This window comes from Vulpes lagopus, chromosome 3 (assembly GCF_018345385.1).
Source record: "Vulpes lagopus strain Blue_001 chromosome 3, ASM1834538v1, whole genome shotgun sequence".
In the NCBI taxonomy this organism is placed as follows: Eukaryota; Metazoa; Chordata; class Mammalia; order Carnivora; family Canidae; genus Vulpes; species Vulpes lagopus.
The window spans coordinates 13,775,373-13,793,508 of record NC_054826.1 but is presented as its reverse complement, the minus strand read 5'-3'; the positions used below and the strand labels follow the sequence as shown (position 1 = coordinate 13,793,508).

Sequence of the window (18,136 nt, the reverse complement as noted above, 5' to 3'; positions counted from 1 at the left end):
TAGAACAGATAGATGGGGAGACCAATCCAAAGTAATCCTCTTGAAGAAATTTAGACTGTGTCAGGGTGCTGAAGGAACCTCAGAATCTTCAACTGAATTCAAGTTTTATTTTACCTTCATCACCCCTAGGGTATTGTAGCATCCTTGCTACAACAAATTATAACACACTTAGTGGCATAAAATGACACAAATTTATTATATGCAGGCCTAGAAGAAGTCTAAAATGAGTCAGCAGGGCTGTGCTCCTTCTGGAGGCTCTGGGGAAGAATCTGTTTTATTTTTCTGGTTTCTAAAGGCTGCCCACATTCTTTGACTCATGGCTTCATATTATTCCAGTTATGCTTCTATCATTACATCTTTTTTCCTGACCATGACTCTTCTGTTGCCCTCTTATAAGGACCTTTATGGTTATTGGGCCCACCTGATAGTACAAGATAATCTCCTATCTTAAAACCCTAAACTTAATCACATCTGCCAAGTCCGCTTTGCCATGTAAGTTAGCATATCAGGTTCTGGGCATCTTTGGAAAGTGTAGGCATCTTTGGGAGGACATAGTTAGCTTACCATACCTGATACTACTTCTTGCAAAAGAGTGCCAAACTATAGAAGTCAGTGCTACTTAGAAATCGGTGACTTGATATATTACCTCAGACTTGTCTGGAGAGGTCACTGGCCCTAAAAGGAACTATCAATCTCAATGTGGGATTCTTGTGGGGAAAACTTAGGAACTGGTGTATACAATCCATTTTTTCCTATGGTTTTGGACAGATGAGCACTTGTTAGAAACCCCACAAATGCTGAGAAGATGTCAGTGGGGATTACAGAAGTTTCTCTCCAGGTAGTGGAAACAAATCCAGCTGTAGGGACCCGGTTGCAGAAAGTCCTTTGGATAGGCCATGCTGCTTACCAACAGGCTGGCCAGGGCACTTAACTAGACCTCCAAAGATCCAGAAATGTGAGACAGAGGCAGATTCCATGCTGCAGATAGCCAATATTCCCACTATTCTGAAATCTGTGCAACTAGTGCTCTGCTAACAGGACAAGTGAGCATGTTCTGTGAGTCCTGGCATGCAGAATTCTAGGGGCATTTCTGGAAACCACTTGGCCCACCACTTGCAACGCATCCCATAGATTAGCAATAGCAGAATCGCTTACTACCTTTAGTGTAAAGGAAAGTGGATATAGGATCACCCAATAGAAGTTGGAACCACTATTATAGGAAGGCTGAAACTATGAAGGAAATACCATTGTTGCAGAAAAATCCACTGAGGCTGTGTGTGGGACAGGGCAGCAGGAATACCATGGCTTCTCCCTTCTTCCTATCTTCTAATCTACCACCAAAGCCTGACATTAGCCAAACTCAGCAGGAAGCTTGTTGCCAATGGAAGCCTGAAAAAAAACACTGCTTGTCAGAATACTCACTCTCTTCTACCTCTCCCCAATACAGGAAGAACAGGGAAAGGGCAAGCAAGGGATCAACACAATAACCAACTAACTTTCAGAAATATTGGGCTAAGCAAAGAACAGTTATTTCTTAACTATAGGATTTTCTATATGCACTGTGATTTTCCATGAAAAGGATATAGTATGTGGTTGAAAATGGAACTATTTTATGCCATGTCCTGTGCATACATGGTCTTAATCTCTATTCAAGGACTAACTATCCTTTGAGAAACTCTATCTTCAGCTACACTAACCCAGGAGAATAGGACTGATCTTGTGGAAATTGCTCTGAGTTGGCTACAAGAGTAAATTGTTTCTTAATAGACACCATCTACCCTCTTCTTGGGGGAGGCAGTGAAGTCCAAGTATAAAAACAGATAAGAAAATCATTGTGGCTTTTTCCTCTGCTTCCTGTGGGGGCCAAATTAGAATTTACTTTTTACTAAAAATCCTTGCATCTAAGACCCTGGCACTCTGGAATTTGAAAACTCAAACTAGAAATTGAACAGTCAAGAAAAATGAACCATTTTCCAGGGCACCATTTAGGGGGAAATCTAGCTTCTTAAGGGGCCTTTGTTTTCAGCTAATACAATCCAAGATCTTTTGCCAAGACTGGTCCACCTGCCAGACATTCAGCAAGCTAGTGAAGGCCAGACATTCTCAAGTAGTAGAAGAGGTAATGAAAATAAAAGAGCATGCAAAACCTGATGTTTTTCTGCATGCTTCTCTTACCATAGACATTTTTAAAAAAACAAAAACAAAAATAAAAAGTAATTACTGAAAGCTATCACAGCACAATTTGCTGAGTCACTGAATTAAGTTTTTTTTTTAATAGACCTGTTTATTTCTAGAGAACTGTTGATTTTTAATAGAGATGTTACTATTTGAATCCAAGTGGAGATTTTTGTCCACTTAGGCATCCAAAGCTAAGGCTGTGTCAAATCAGTTACTATATGTCAGGCACAAAGAAATTGTAAAAAGAAAGACAAAGTTTTAGGGAACTCTGAGCTTTATCAGAGCTCCTTAGTTGAAGAATTGATGTGCTGAAAATATTACAAAAGAGTTTTAAACTTGGGATCAAGAAAGATTTCATCCTGGTCCCCCATGTAATAGCTGTGTGATCTCAGCTGGTCATGATTATTTTTGATTTGAGTTCTCTCATCTGGGAATTGAAGGTGAAAATGCATATCCTATATACCTTGGGTCATCATTGAGAGACAAAATGAGATCATGTCTGGGATAATACTTCTAAATTATCAACTGCTCTTCAATAGAAGAGGATGGCCAAAGAAGGATGCATACTTTGCTCTGGACTTATGCCAGTGGCCTTAACATGCTAAGATACCTAAATAATGAAATCAGCCTCCTTCCCTGTCCTCAGAGAAGATTTCTACAAGTAATTCATAAAATTAGTACCTCACTGGAAATGAAGTCTGATTTAAGGAACATCAGCATTGAGAAACTCCTTGGAGGACAGGGATGTTTTTTCTTTCACGATACTGTGAACAATATTCATGTGGTTTTAGAAATTACTCCAATATATCACATCTCTAAACTGAAGGTTTTTTCTTCTGATTTTCCTAGAAATTTACCTTCACCACATGTCTGCTATGAATTAATCTCTTCTGCCCAAGCCACAGTCTTGGTAGTAACCATTGCTATTCCTTCACATATCATCCTCTGAGTCCTCTGAGTACCAGCATTTCATTAAACAGATTTCTTCTGGTCTTAGAAGCATGACAGTGGGTACACCATAAAGATGGAAGTTTTCCACATTTGAATCATGTAATAACATCAGAAGTAATGTTAGAAATCATCTTTTTAATGGTTTGTGAGATTTTTATTAGCACAGCCTTTTGTAAAATTAAATCTTGGATAGAATGTCATATATAAAACAGATTTGACCAAAACTGCTTTGAATAAAGGAGAGAAAAAAGAAGGGCAAAGCTCTAACATAGTACTCAATCTCTTTGTTTCAATGCAGATGCTAAGGTTCCATTGAACCATTTGAAAATCAGTCTATATAGTCCAATCTCTCCTTCCCTCCAGAGCTTCACTCTCTTTTATAAAGCCACCAATGAGTTGTTCAACCTTTCAATATTTCCAGTGGTGTCCATCTTCCCAAAGAAGGCCATCCTATTTTTTGACAACTTTGCTTATTTAGAAATAGCAAGTTCATTCTTGCTAGTTTCCTTTTAAGTTCTTCTTGTTGAACCTAGAACAAAACTAGATTATACTGTATTCCATGTAGTTGAATCAATGATATTTTTCATATTTCTCTGAAAAAAAATTTTTGACAAACTAGATATCCTGATCTTTTTCAACTTTCTTATAATGTAAGAATATGTGGTCCTAATTTCTCTTCAAATAACTCTCCTTTGCGTTTCCTTTAGTTTGTCAATGTCAGTTTTAATTTGTGCACCCAGAACTATGAACAGTAATTCCTATCTTGATTGCAACCATCAACTCTCTAATTTTGAACATTTTAACTTCTATTCATATGGCCTACATTTGATTTGGAGGAGACTTGTGGAGCTTAGTCAACTAAATCCCTGATATTATTCCTTAATATGCTACTGCAGAATAATATCTCCAATACCTTAAACTTGTAAAAATATTTTCATGGCTACATTTGGTCATTTTCTTTAGCTGTGACTTATGAAGCCAACTACATGGTTCAGTTAGAAAGATTTCCTTGTTCTTATCATTTATAGGATCTGTTTTGTAGGATTTGATAAATCAACAACTGTATATTGTTCACATTTTATTCTGTCAATCACAGAGACATCATCTTCTTAATTTTCTGTAGATCTTTATTAATATAACTTCTTTTACAAAACAGTTGGTCATTATTTTAAATCCAAACTATGTAATCATGGCTACCCACTTATATCTGACATAAAGAACTTTTTGGTTATAGAATTTTTGAAGTTTGAAGAGGGCAGACTATAAGCCTGAAAGGATAGGAAACCTGCTAAGTTTATTATGTTCTTCTCCAATGGTCCTGACATTTCAAAAATCTACCCCCAAACTAAGGGTTTTAGATGAATTTTTTTAAGCAGCAGAAGATCAGTCTGAAATTTCATTTTTCCCTAGGAATTTTTTCAACTTTGTGGGTTCCAGCCAGATACTTTGCCTTCCTTGAATGTATTTTCATGTGGTTTTATAATATTTATTCAGCATTATTTTCCATTAGTTCTCTATTTTTAATTGTTGGTAACCATTTCAGTGTGTAGCTATTACATGGTGCAGAACTGATTTATCCACATTAATGTCTGAGGAGACCATGACCCATTTTATTTGCTGCGTGGTCAGCCCCAGTATTCATGGCAGGTTTTCTGAATATTTCTGATGAAGTCTTTAAGCACATGTAATTCTGAAAACACATTCCCATTTAGTAAGACTTAAACAGGATGGTAAGCCCAACATGGCAAAAGGTTTCTAAAAAATTCCATAAACATTAAGCATATTTATGTCATAGCATTAAGTTTGGTCAATTTGAAACTTACTGTATTGTAGTATAAGAGGCATTTTGTTTGCTTGTGTTTACTTTCCCAGGAGTAAATGCGTTTTGGTTAACCACAATGGCAAACTTAGTCAAGACATTTATGTCAACAAATCCTACTGCTTAACAAAGTCACATTCTTAGTTTCTAGGACAGCAGACTGGATTCTAAGTAATAAGGTGTTTATAAGGCATGCTGTAAATCTGGGACTATAAACATGTCTACTTTTCTGTTAAACCTGCTGCTGTGCATGAGGTACAATAAGCTCTCTTTTCAGTTTTATGGTGGCCAGTATGTTGGCTTGCCAATCCTGATTGCTGTTGATTCTGCTGTTCCCAAAGCCTCCTGCCAAGTTCTTGACCCAAGTCACGCTCCCTGGTGATGTCATAATGCTGCTAAGAATTTACTCATTCAGTGTACCTGCAGGGATGCCCCAAGAGTCACATACCTTCTCTATTAGTCACACACTTGTTGAAGAATAACATCATGAAAAAAGCAGGACCTCTTCTTCCCCTGATTTCAAAGGTATCACATTTTTAGGTCTTTCATAATGAGCCTATAGATGATATAGTAAGATGACTTTACAGAAATCATTTTTAACATGGCTTTTTCTCAAGAGTTAACAGTACTACTTTTATTGTTTTGATAAGAAACAAGATTTTCTCTAAATCTATAAGCAAAATTTATTTCAGTTCAACACATGTTCATGAAATGCAGTGCCTGGTGTTTGAGATTTTCATCATGGTTACTGATGCCAAATATCTGTAGGAAAAGAAGAGAAACTGGTAGTAAATCTGAGTATTTAAATTACATGATGTCAAATATGTCTATTTTGAAAAATCTGATCAATTAAGTTCTTCACTTTCACCTAAATATTATTTATATAGGTATACCTTGCATCTTGCCTTACTTTACACTTGATTCCCTCATCCAAAGTGCTCATAGAATAAAGTTCCAGAGATCCTGCTAGACCAAATATTAAAAACAAAAACAAACCCTCAACAAAAAAAATCTCTTAAAATCCGCTGGTTTTGAGCTCAGTCCCAAATAGCTCTTGTGTTTGTACACTTTTTGTTTCTCAGATGAACACTACCAAGATAACATCAATGTTTTAACCAGGCATGAGCAATGACCCAAATACAAATGACTAAAAACCACCAGTTAAGTTCTCATGGACTATGAGACTTAGAGCTTATCTTCTATCTTTGATATGTCATAATATTTCCTCTCATACTTCATTTAATGAAGGAGGTTTTTTTTAAAGATTTTATTTATTTATTCATGATAGACATAGAGAGAGAGAGAGAGAGAGAGAGAGAGAGAGAGAGAGAGAGGCAGAGGGAGAAGCAGGCTCCATACCAGGAGCCTGATGCGGGACTCAATTCCGGGACTCCAGGATCATGCCCTGGGCCAAAGACAGGTGCTGAACCACTGAGCCACCCAGGGATCCCCTAATGAAGGAGTTTTTACTAAAAGATTCTCTTTTGCTACCTTAAGGAAGAAAGAAACCCCATCAGTAACTAAATTCTTTGATCAAAGATTTACAGGCTATTTCTGAAAAGTTCCTTGAGTTACTTTGCACAATTATACCTACATATTTAACATTCAATTTGAAAATTAACATGAATTAAGCAAAAACCATTTTCTTAAAGTTTTTCGAATTTTAGTAATAGACAATTTGCAAAAGAAAAAGTTCTTGTAGATCCCACAACTTAAATTATTTTTGCCATGATGTTAATCAAATCTGTTGATTTTATATAATAAAACCTAAATACCTCTCATGTTCCCCTGGCACCTCAGCCCACATCTGTACCTGAGCCCATGGCGCCTACCCTACTGCCCAGGCCCCAGGGCCAGGCCTGCTATATATGCAGTGCTGCCAGACCAGAGCTCCTTGTGGAACACTTTCTAGAGGGTTGATGAAGACAGGAGTGGGTGATATGAACAATAAGCTTCAGCAAGCACTATCCAGTGGCACATGGACTCCATTTAATCAGTTGACTGTCAGGTCAAGCATGTCTTTGTTTGAGAGAACAAGGCTGGTATGACCTTCAGCAAGTTCACTGGCATCTGGAAGTACATCACAGACTATCAGAATGTCTTCCACACTTAATGACAGGGACAATTGTAGGATGATTGACAAGAACACTCTCAGGGTACTGGCTCTCTGTTTCATAACATCCTCATTCACAAATTTGACAAAGACAGGGGTAGATCATTTGATGTTCATCCAGTGCTGCATCATCTTACAGAATGCAATATCAGTGATATTGAAGTTTCTGTGGCCTAAGTACAATACTCCATGATTTCCTTACCAACATCAACAGATTCACAAATTCACAAATTTGACAAAGACAGGGGCAGATCATTTGATGTTCATCCAGTGCTGCATCATCTTATAGAATGCAATATCAGTGATATTGAAGTTTCTGTGGCCTAAGTACAATACTCCATGATTTCCTTACCAACATCAACAGATATATTTAGGCATTACCACACAAATGCAGATTCAAAATTATTTACATTTGTTCTTCCTTTAGATTTTATATAATTAACATTTGAGGACTTGATTGTACATATGTGGATAAGCATATTAAGGTCTTTGCAAATGTAACAATAGTTATAATCATTATTCACCTGCAAACATTTGATTTGAGACTGTTCAGTTGTCTCATGAAGTAAGATGGAATAATGTTTCAGGTATCCTGCATTCAAAAAATTTATCATGTGAATTTCCAGATAGCTCCAATTCTATAGTGGAAATACTCTCATTAGCCAATAGGAATTTTAAAATAATACAGAACTTGCACAGAGGCTTTTATGTATCTTACATTTTTAAACAAGGTTTATTGTATTTGTTTAAATATACAGCATAGGCAGTAAAGCAAATGTGCTTCCTGTCCTGCCCCTCAAAAAAACTAAACAAATGTAAAAGCAAAAATAAACTCATGACATCTATAAAATTCAGTATTAGTTTAACATGTTATACGGTTGTTTTAATGATACAGAATTACTACTTGCACTGTGAAGATGATAAAAATTTTTATTATCACTACACTATATGCTTCATGTAGACAGACTCATGTCTGGTTTTTCTTACCATTTTGAAAGCTTAGAAAATATTTGGGGAGAAAATGAGTTAATGATCCTTGTTAATATGGATGACCTTTAAGATACCAAGCAGAACAAAAATGTACAATATTTTTACACTGAAAACTACAAAACATTAGTGAGGGAAGTTGAGAGGAGCTAAATAAATGGAGAATATACCACGTTCATGGACAAAAAGAACCTATATATAAAGATGTCACTTTACCCCAAACTAATCTATCAATTCAGTGTAAGCCACGTAAAATCCCAACAGGTACATTTTTTTGCAGAAATTAATGATTCTGAAATTCATAAGGAAATGCAAAGGCTTATGAGTAAACAAGGAAGTTTTTAGGAACAGTAAATTTAAAAACTGAAAGCCTTACTACCATATATTAATACTCACTATGAACTATACTAATTTAAAAAGTGTGGCATTATAGGAAACCTGAGAAATGAAACAGAATAGAGTCTATAACCTGAACAATAGATGTACAGCCACCTGATTTGTGACAAAGGCAACACTCTACAGTGAAGTGCAGGAAGTATGGTCTTTTTAGAAAGTAGTGAGGGGTCAATTGCGTATCCATACAATAAAAAGTTTCTTGACCCCTATTTAAACCATATAAAAAAATCAATTCCAGATTGATTGCACACTAAATGCAAGAGGTAAAACAAATAAAGCTTTAAAGTGAAAACAAAGAGAATATATTTGATACCTCAGAATATTCAAAGGTTGCTTAAATAGGCCATTAAAAGCACTAACCATGAAGAAATGATGATCTATAAATCTATAATAAAATAAAAACAACATAATAAAAATATAATGACCTGAGATTCCGTAATAGATTGAGTAACAAGAACCAGATTTACTCTCCCATCTGAAATAACAACAGCAACAAAAATAGACAACAAACAAAACTACCATTCTCAGAATACAATAGGTCAGGGGGAAAAAAAGGGCAGTGATATTGAGAGATGGAGAACAAATGAAGTGGGCTCTATTATTGTCCTAGCTCACTCCCTTGAGAGAGTTGACAGTGTGCAGTACAAGTTGGGAGAGGGGACCAAATAGAGCCCAACAGATTCCCTGAGTTGAAGAGACAAGGCTAAGTATCCAGGGAGACCAAGGAGGCTAGAGTTCATAGGACAGACACCAAACAGCAGACAAATAATTCTGGAGATAAGTATTTAACTGAGTACTACCTGGAATATATATTTGGAAAACACCTGAGGCCAGGAAAAGAATGATGAGAGAATATTAGAGGGAACAGTGCCTAGCACTTAGACAAGGTCAGATTAATGCCTTTTTGCACCAGCCAGACTGATAAACCTGATGATTCATAAAAGGTGGAAAATAGGGATCCCTGGGTGGCGCAGCGGTTTGGCGCCTGCCTTTGGCCCAGGGCGCGATCCTGGAGACCTGGGATCGAATCCCACGTCAGGCTCCCGGTGCATGGAGCCTGCTTCTCCCTCTGCCTGTATCTCTGCCTCTCTCTCTGTGACTATCATAAATAAATAAATAATTAAAAAAAAAAAGGTGGAAAATAACAAAATGGAGGTGCTTTAGTAAGAGAAAGAAATTTAAAATTGGTCCTAGACTAAATACTCCTGGTAATGCCTAACAACTCTTAAAAGCAAACTTAAAATAATCAAACTGTTTCCAATTAATTTAACTGCAAAGTTTAAGAATATTTATAGGAAGAGTACCTGGGTGGCTCCATTGGTTGTGTCTGGCTCTTGATTTTGGCCAGGCCATGACCTCAGGGTTCTGGGATTGAGCCCCACATCAGGCTCTACACTCAGTGGGGAGTCTGCTTAGGGTTCATTCTGTCCCTCTCCCTTTTCCTCTGCCCTTCCTCCCCCTGCTCATGCTCTCTCTCTCTCTCTCTCTCAAATAAAAATAAGTAAGTCTTTTTAAAAAGAATATTCATAGAAATACAAAAATATCTAGAAACCAAGTATGTGAAATCACAAAGCCAATTTAATTGGCATTTAATTAAAGATTACCAAGCATACAAAGAAGTAAGAAAAATACATTCCATAAGGAGGACAAAAATCAATCAGCAGAAATCAACTCAGATGACGCAGATACTTTAACTGTGTTCCAAATATTCAAATATTATGTAGAAACAGAGAAGATATAAAAAAAGAACCCAAATTAGAGGTAAAAACAATGTCCACAATGAAAACTACACTGTTTAGGATTGGCAGCAGACTAAGTATTTTAGTAAAAAGATAAATGAAGAAAAATAATGGAAACTCTCTAAATGAAAACAAAAAAAAATTTAAATTAATTTTTAAAAAGCATCAGTGGGATATGGGATGAATCCAAGCAGCCTAATATATGTATAACTAGAGTTTACAAAGAAAGAAGAATGAGACATGAACTATAGTTGAGTAAATAATGTCCAAAATGTTTCAAATATGATGAAAAACTATAAACTCATAGATCCAGGAAGTTCCATAAATCCTACACACAAGAAAATGAAGAAAACGTCACTAAGGTATATTATGAAATTGCTTAAAACCAGTGAGAAAAAAAAAACAGTAAAAAAGAAAAAATCTTTTATATATTTAGTTTTTAGATGTTTACATAGTAGATGATATATTATGTATAGAGAAACACAGATAAGGATGACAACAGATTTCTCATCAGAAACAATGTGAAAGTTGAGCTACATCTTGAAAGTACTAAAAGAAAAAAAACAACTGTCAAGCTACAAATCTATACCCAATAAAAGTGTCTTTTAAAAGAAATATTGGTCACTAGCCAATCTTCAAATAATAGAAAAATAGTACTGGATAGAAATCTAGATCTATAAAAGGAATGAATAGCATCAGGGTAGTTACATGATAAACTACATGATAAATATGTCAGATTTTTCTTATTATTTAAATATTTTATTAAATACAACGATAACAATTATTTGTGAGATACATATGTATAATAAATAAAGTATAGCATTAAAGTCAGGAGTAGAGAAATTAAGGTATACTATACAACAATTCTTATAATATATGTGAAATAGTATAATACCCTTGAAAGGAGAGTGTGATTGGGAGAGGTCAAAGATGTAGAATATAAAATCTAAAGCAACCACTTACATAATGAAACAAAGAGTTATAGCTAATAAACTAATGAAAGAAGTAAAATAAAATAATTAAAAAACTCTTAAAACATGACTAATTAAAAGGCAAAGATTTTCATATTGAATTTCTTAAAAAGCAATCCTCAACTATATACTACTTACAAAAAAGTCACTTTAAATCTTTTTTTAAAAAATATTTATTTATTCATGAGAGACAGAGAGAGAGAGAGAGAGAGAGGCAGAGACACAGGCAGAGGCAGAAACAGGCTCCATGCAAAAAGCCTGATGCGGGACTGGATCCCGGGTCTCCAGGATCACACCCTGGGCTGAAGGCGGCGCTAAACTGCTGAGCCACCCAGGCTGCCCAAAAAAGTCACTTTAAAGATAAAGACACAAATAGCTAAAATATACCACACTAATACTAGTCAAAGAAAATCTAGAATAGCTATAATTACATTAGAGAAAGTCGATTTCAGAGCGAAGAATATTTCCAGGGAAAAGAATATTATTTCATAATATTAAAGCAGTCAAATCATTAGGAGGAATAACAATACTAAATAATGTATTTGCCTAACCAAAGAACTGCAAAATACATGCAGAAATTAACAACTCCACAAATGGAGAGTTCAATATCCTTCATCCAATAATTGATAGAATAAGTAGACAGAAAGTCAACAAGGACACAGAAGATTTTAATAATATTAACAAACAAAAAAAATAATAATATTAACAAACAGCTTTATTTATTTATTTTAAAAAGATTTTATTTATTTATTCATGAGAAACACAGAGAGAGAGAGAGAGGCAGAGACATAGGCAGAGGGAGAAGCAGGCACCCCGTGGGGAGCCTGATGTGAGACTCAATCCCAGGCTCGGGATCATACCCTGAGCCAAAGCCAGAAACTCAATCACTGAGCTACCCAGATGCCCCAGGCAGTTTGATTTAATTGATGTTTTCAAACACTCCACTCAACAGCAGCAGAATATATATTCCTTTCAAGTCCACCCAGAACATTTACCAGATAGGCCATATTCCTGGCTATAAAACAAGATCTCAGTAAATTCAATAACAAAAGATAAAGAAATCAAAGAATAACACTAAAGAAAGCCATCAAACCACAAAGGAAGAGAGCAAGAGAAAAAGAAAGGAACAGAGAAAAACTACAAAATCAACCAGAAATCAGTTAACAAAATGGCAATAAGTACACTCCTATCAATAATTAAATGTAAATGGACTAAATACTCCAGTCACAAGACATAGGGTGACTGAACGGATAAAAAACAAGACCCCAAAAAAAAAAAAAAAAAAAAAACAAGACCCATCTATATACTGCCCACAAGAGACTGACTTCAGACCTAAAGACACATACAGGCTGAAAGTGAAGTGATGGAATAAGGTGTTCCATGCAAATGAAAGAAAAACGCTGGGGTACAATATTTATGTTAGACAAAATCAACTTTAAAACAAAAATGTATCAACTTTAAAACAAAAAATGTATCAATAGACAAAAGACATTGCATAATGATAAAAGTATCAATCCAACAGGACTATATAACAATAGCAACTACCTATGCTCCCAACAGAGGAGAGCTAAATGTATAAAGCAAATAGTAACAAACTTGAAGAAATTGACAGCAATACAATAATATTAGGAGTTTAACACCTCATTTATATCAATGCACAGATCATCCAAACAGAAAATCAACAAAGAAACAATGGTTTGAACAACACATTAGACTAGATGGACCAAATAAATATATACAGAACATTCCATTCAAATACAAGAAAATACACATTCTTTTCAAGGGCACATGGAATACTATCCCGGATAGATCACATGTTAAGCCATAGAACAAGTCTCAGTAAATTTAAGATTTATATAAAGCATATTTTCTGACTGCAATGGTATGAAACTAGAAATCAATTACAAGAAAAAAAAAACTGGAAAAAATACAAATGCATAAGTCTAAACAACATTCTGCTAAGCAACCAGTAGGTCAACAAAGAAATCAAAGATTGAATAAAAAAAATACATAGAAACAAGTTAAATTGAAAACACAATGGTGCAAAATCTTTGAGACAGAGCAAAAGCAGTTCTAAGATAGAGTGATAACAGGCCTATCTCAAGACACAAGACAACTCAGTTAAAAAATATAACCTTCACCTAAAGGACCTAGAAAAAGAAAACAAAAAAGTCAGAAGTTAGTAGAAGGAAGAAATAACAAATACTAGGGCAGAAGTAAATGAAATAGAGACTAAAAAAACAATATAAAACATGAAGGAAACCAAGTGCTGGTTCTTTAAAAAAATAAAATTGATAAACCTTTTGCCAGACTCATAAGGAAAAGTGAGAGGACTTGAAGGCAGAAATTAAAGAAGAGAAATAACAACCACAGAAATACAAGGAATTATAAGAGAATACTATGAAAACCTATATACCAACAAACTCAACCTAGAAGAAATGGATGAATTCCTAGAAACATATGATTTTCCATCTCTGAATCACAAAGAAATAGAAAACTTGAACAAAATGATTACTAGTAATAAAACTGAATTAGTAATCAAAAAAATTCTCCAACAAAAGTCCAGGACCACATGGCTTCATGGGTAAATTCTCCTAACCATTTAAAGAAGAGGTAATACCTATTCTCAAACTATTCCAAAAGCCAGAAGAGGAAGAAAAACTTCCTATTTGTTCTATGAGGCCAGCACTAGACTGAAACCAAATCAGACAAAGACCCTACAAAAAAGAAAAAGAAACACACAAACACACATGTGTGCGCACACACACACACACACACACACACACACACACAGCAGAAAACTCCAGGATCACATCCCTTATGAACAGTGATATAAAACTCCTCAACAAAATATTAACAAAATGAATTCAACAATACATTTAAGGGATAATTTACCACAAGTGGGATTTATTCCAGGGATGCAAGAGTGGTTCAATATTCACAAATCAATCAATGTGATACATCACATTAACAAGAAGAATAAAAACCATATGATTACCTCAAAAGATACATAAAAAGCAGCATTTGACAAAATACAACATCTATTCATCATAAAACCTTTCAATAAACTAGGCTTAGAGGGAACATACAAAAAATCTACAAACTAATATACTCATTTCTAAAAAACTGAAAGCATTGTCTCTAAAATCAAGAGTAAGACAAGGACTGTCCACTGTCACCACTTTTATTCAGCATAATACTGGAAGTCCTGGCTGTAGGAATCAGATAAGAGAAAAGAAAGAAAAAGAAAGAAAGAAAGAAAGAAAGGAAGGAAGAAAGAAAGAAAGAAAGAGAGAAAGAAGAAAGAAGAAGAAAGAGAAGAAAAGAAAGAAAGAAAGAAAGAGAAAGAAAGAAAGGAAAGAAAGAAAAGAAAGAAAAGAAAGAAAGAAAGAAAGAAAGAAAGAAAGAAAGGGCATCCAAATTGGTAAGGAAGAAATAAAATTGTCACTATTTGCAGATGACATGATCCTATATATAGAAAACCCTGAAGACTCCACCAAAAAACTATTAGAATTAATACATGAATTTAGTAAAGTTGCAGGGTACAAAATGAATATACAGAAATGTGTTGCATTTTTATACACTAATAATAAACTAACAGAGAAATTACAATCCCACTTATAATTATAAAAAGAATAAAATAACCAGGAATAAATTTAATGAAGCAAATGGAAGACCTATACCCTGTAAACCATAAGACATTAATGAAAGAAATTGAAGATGATACAAACACATGGAAAAGAGACCTGTGCTCATGGTTAAAATTTCTGCATTATCCAAAGCAATGTATAGATTCAGTTCAATCCCTCTCAAAATACCAATAGCATTTTTCACAGAACTAGAACAAATAACCCAAAATTTGAATGGAACTACAAAAGACTAAATATCCAAACCAATCTTTTATAAAAAATTGTTTTATTTTTTTATGAGTAATCTCTATGCCTAATGTGGGGCTCAAACACCAAGATCAAGAGTTATATGCTCTTCTGAGTCAGCCAGGTTCCCTGCCAAAACAATCTTTAAAAAAATATTTATTTATTTATTTATTTATTTATTTATTTATTCACTTATTTATTTATTCGAGAGAGAGAGAGAGCACACATGGGGGAAGAGCAGAGACAGGGAGAGAGAAACTTAATCAGACTCTGCACTGAGCATGGAGCCTGGCATGGGGCTCAGTCTCACAACCCGGAGATCACAACCTGAGCCAAAACCAAGAGTCAGACACTTAACCAGCTGCACAATCCAGCTGCCCCCCTGCCAAAGCAATCTGTAGAGAAAAGAACAAAGCTGGCAGTATCACAGTCTTGGATTTCAAGATATATACTACAAACTATAGTAAATCCAAACAGTATGGCTATGGCTCAGGTCTTGACCTGGGGTCCTGAGATCAAGTCACATCAGGCTCCCTGAAGGGAGCCTGCCTCTCCCTCTGCCTATATTCTGCCTCTCTCTGTGTCACTCATGAATAAATAAATAACATCTTTAAAAAAAAAAGATATACAGATGCCCAACAGATATGAAAAGATGCTCAACTTCACTAATCATCAGGGAAATGCAAAGCAAAACTACAATGAGATATCACCCCATACCAGTCAGAATGGCTAGTATCAAAAAGACAAGAAATAACATGTTGGTGAGAACTGGAGAAAAGGGAACCCTCTACAATGTTGGTGGGAATGTAAATTGGTACAGCTACTATAGAAAACAATATGGTGGGCCTTCAGAAAATTAAAAATGGAACTGCCGTGTTGATCCAATTAATTCCACTATTGGGTATTTACCTAAAGAAAATGAAAACATTAATTTGAAATGTGTTCCTATCTTTATTGCATCATTATTTATAATAACCAAGATATGAAAGCAACCCAAATGACCACTGATTGATGAATGAATAAAGGAGATAAGGCATATATATATATATATATATATAATGAAATATTAGCCTTAGCCTTAAAAAAGAATGAAATCTTGCCATTTGTGACAACATGGATGGACCTAAAGGGTATTACACCAAGTGAAATAAGCAAAATAGAGAAAGACAAATACTATGTGATTTCACTTATATGTGGAATCTAAAAAACAAAACAAGTGAACAAACAGAAAAAAAAACAAAAATCCAGACTCTTAAATACAGAGAACAAATTGGTGGCTGCCAGGGGGAAGTAGGTGGAGGTGAAGGCATTAAAAGATACAAACTTCAAGTTATAAAATAAATAAGTCATATAGATGATGAAAAGTACAGCATAGGGAATAGAGTCGATAATATGAAAAGTAAAATAAATTCAGAAAGATTCACATCATACAAAGTATGTCCTCTAACTTCAATGGGAATAAAATAAAAATCAATTTAAAAAAGAGGTATGGAAAATCCCTTAATATTTAAAACTTAAGTACTGTTCTTTGGCCCATCGGTCAAATTGAATTGATTAGAAATAAAAAACACAATTATGGAATGTTGCTAAAGTATCTATTTAGAGGAGAATTTATGGAACTTAAAACCTATAGTGGAAAGTAAGAAAGATCTCCATCAATAACTTCAGCTTATACCTTGAGTAAATTAGAAAAAGAGCAAACTAAAATTAAAGAAAGTAAATAATAAAAATCATAGTGGGAATGAACTAAAAGAAGAACAATAGAGAATATCAATGAAACCAATAATTGATTGAGAAGTCTGATAAAATTTATGAAACTCTGTCAAGAAAAAAAGAAGGCATACCAATTTGGAGAATGAGTGGTGATATTGCTACAGACCCTACAGATATCAAAAAGATAAGAGAATATTATAAACAACTTTGTCAATGTATTGTAAAACACAAATGAAATTATTTGTAAGTATAAACTATCAAAGCTCAATTAAAAAAATAGATAATGCAAATAAGCCCTATCCAGTAAGGAAACTGAATTTGTATTAAACTTTCCCATAAAGAAAAGTCTAAGCCCCAATGACTTTCTAAAGAATTTCACCAAACTTTTATGGAATAAATATCAGTTCCACACAAACTCTTCCAAAAAACGTAATGAAAAGTAAATATTTCCCGAAACATCCTACAAAGCCATTGTTGCTCTGATCCGAAACCAAATAAGATGTTTTAAGATAATAACTCTTTAAACCAATCTCCCGCATGAACATAGGTGCAAGAATTGTTCACAAATTTTTAGTAAATCAAATCATGACCAAGTGGGGTTTATCTCAGGAACACAAAGTTAGTTTAGCATGTGAACATCAATTAAAGTAATTTAACATATTAGGAAACTAAAAAAACCCACACTTCATCTGAATAGATGCAGTAAAAGCACTTAACAAATCAAACATCCATTCCCGATAAAAACTGTCAGAGAAGTAGGAATGGAAGGGAACTTCTTTTACATGATCAAAGGCATCTACAAAACTATTCCTAGTATCAAACTTTAATGGTAAAAGACTAATTTTTTCCCCTACGATCAGAAACAAGACATAATACACACTCTCATCCCTTGCTGTTTATCATTATAACTGGAAAATCTGACCAGTGCAGTAACAGAGAAAAAAGCCATCTGTATTGAAAGGAAGAAATAAAACTGTCTTTTTTCACAGATAAACAATTATCTATGTAGAAAATCCTATGGACTCTACAGAAAAATCTGTTAAAACTAGAGGTTAAGTTAGCAAGACCAGTATACATGATCAATATACAAAAGTCAATTGTAGGGGATTCCTGGGTGGCTCAGCGGTTTGGTGCCTGCCTTCAGCCCAGGGCATGATCCTGGAGACCCAGGATCAAGTCCCACATCGGGGTCCCTGCATGGAGCCTGCTTCTCCCTCTGCCTGTTACTCTGCCTCTCTCTTTCTCTGTCTCTCATGAATAAATAAATAAAACCTTTAAAAAAAAGAAAAAAGAAAAGTCAATTGTAGTTCTATATACTAACAAAGTACAATTTAAAGTTGAAGTAAAGGGGCACCTGGGTGGTTTAGTCAGTAAAGCATCTACCTTTTGCTTAG

At 34.7% G+C, this 18,136-nt stretch overlaps 1 pseudogene; it reads left to right on the top strand.

Annotated features, from left to right (window-relative positions):
- The first annotated feature begins 316 nt into the window (after positions 1 to 316).
- Positions 317 to 6,996, top strand: LOC121486956 (annotated as a pseudogene).
- Positions 6,997 to 18,136: the final 11,140 nt, after the last annotated feature.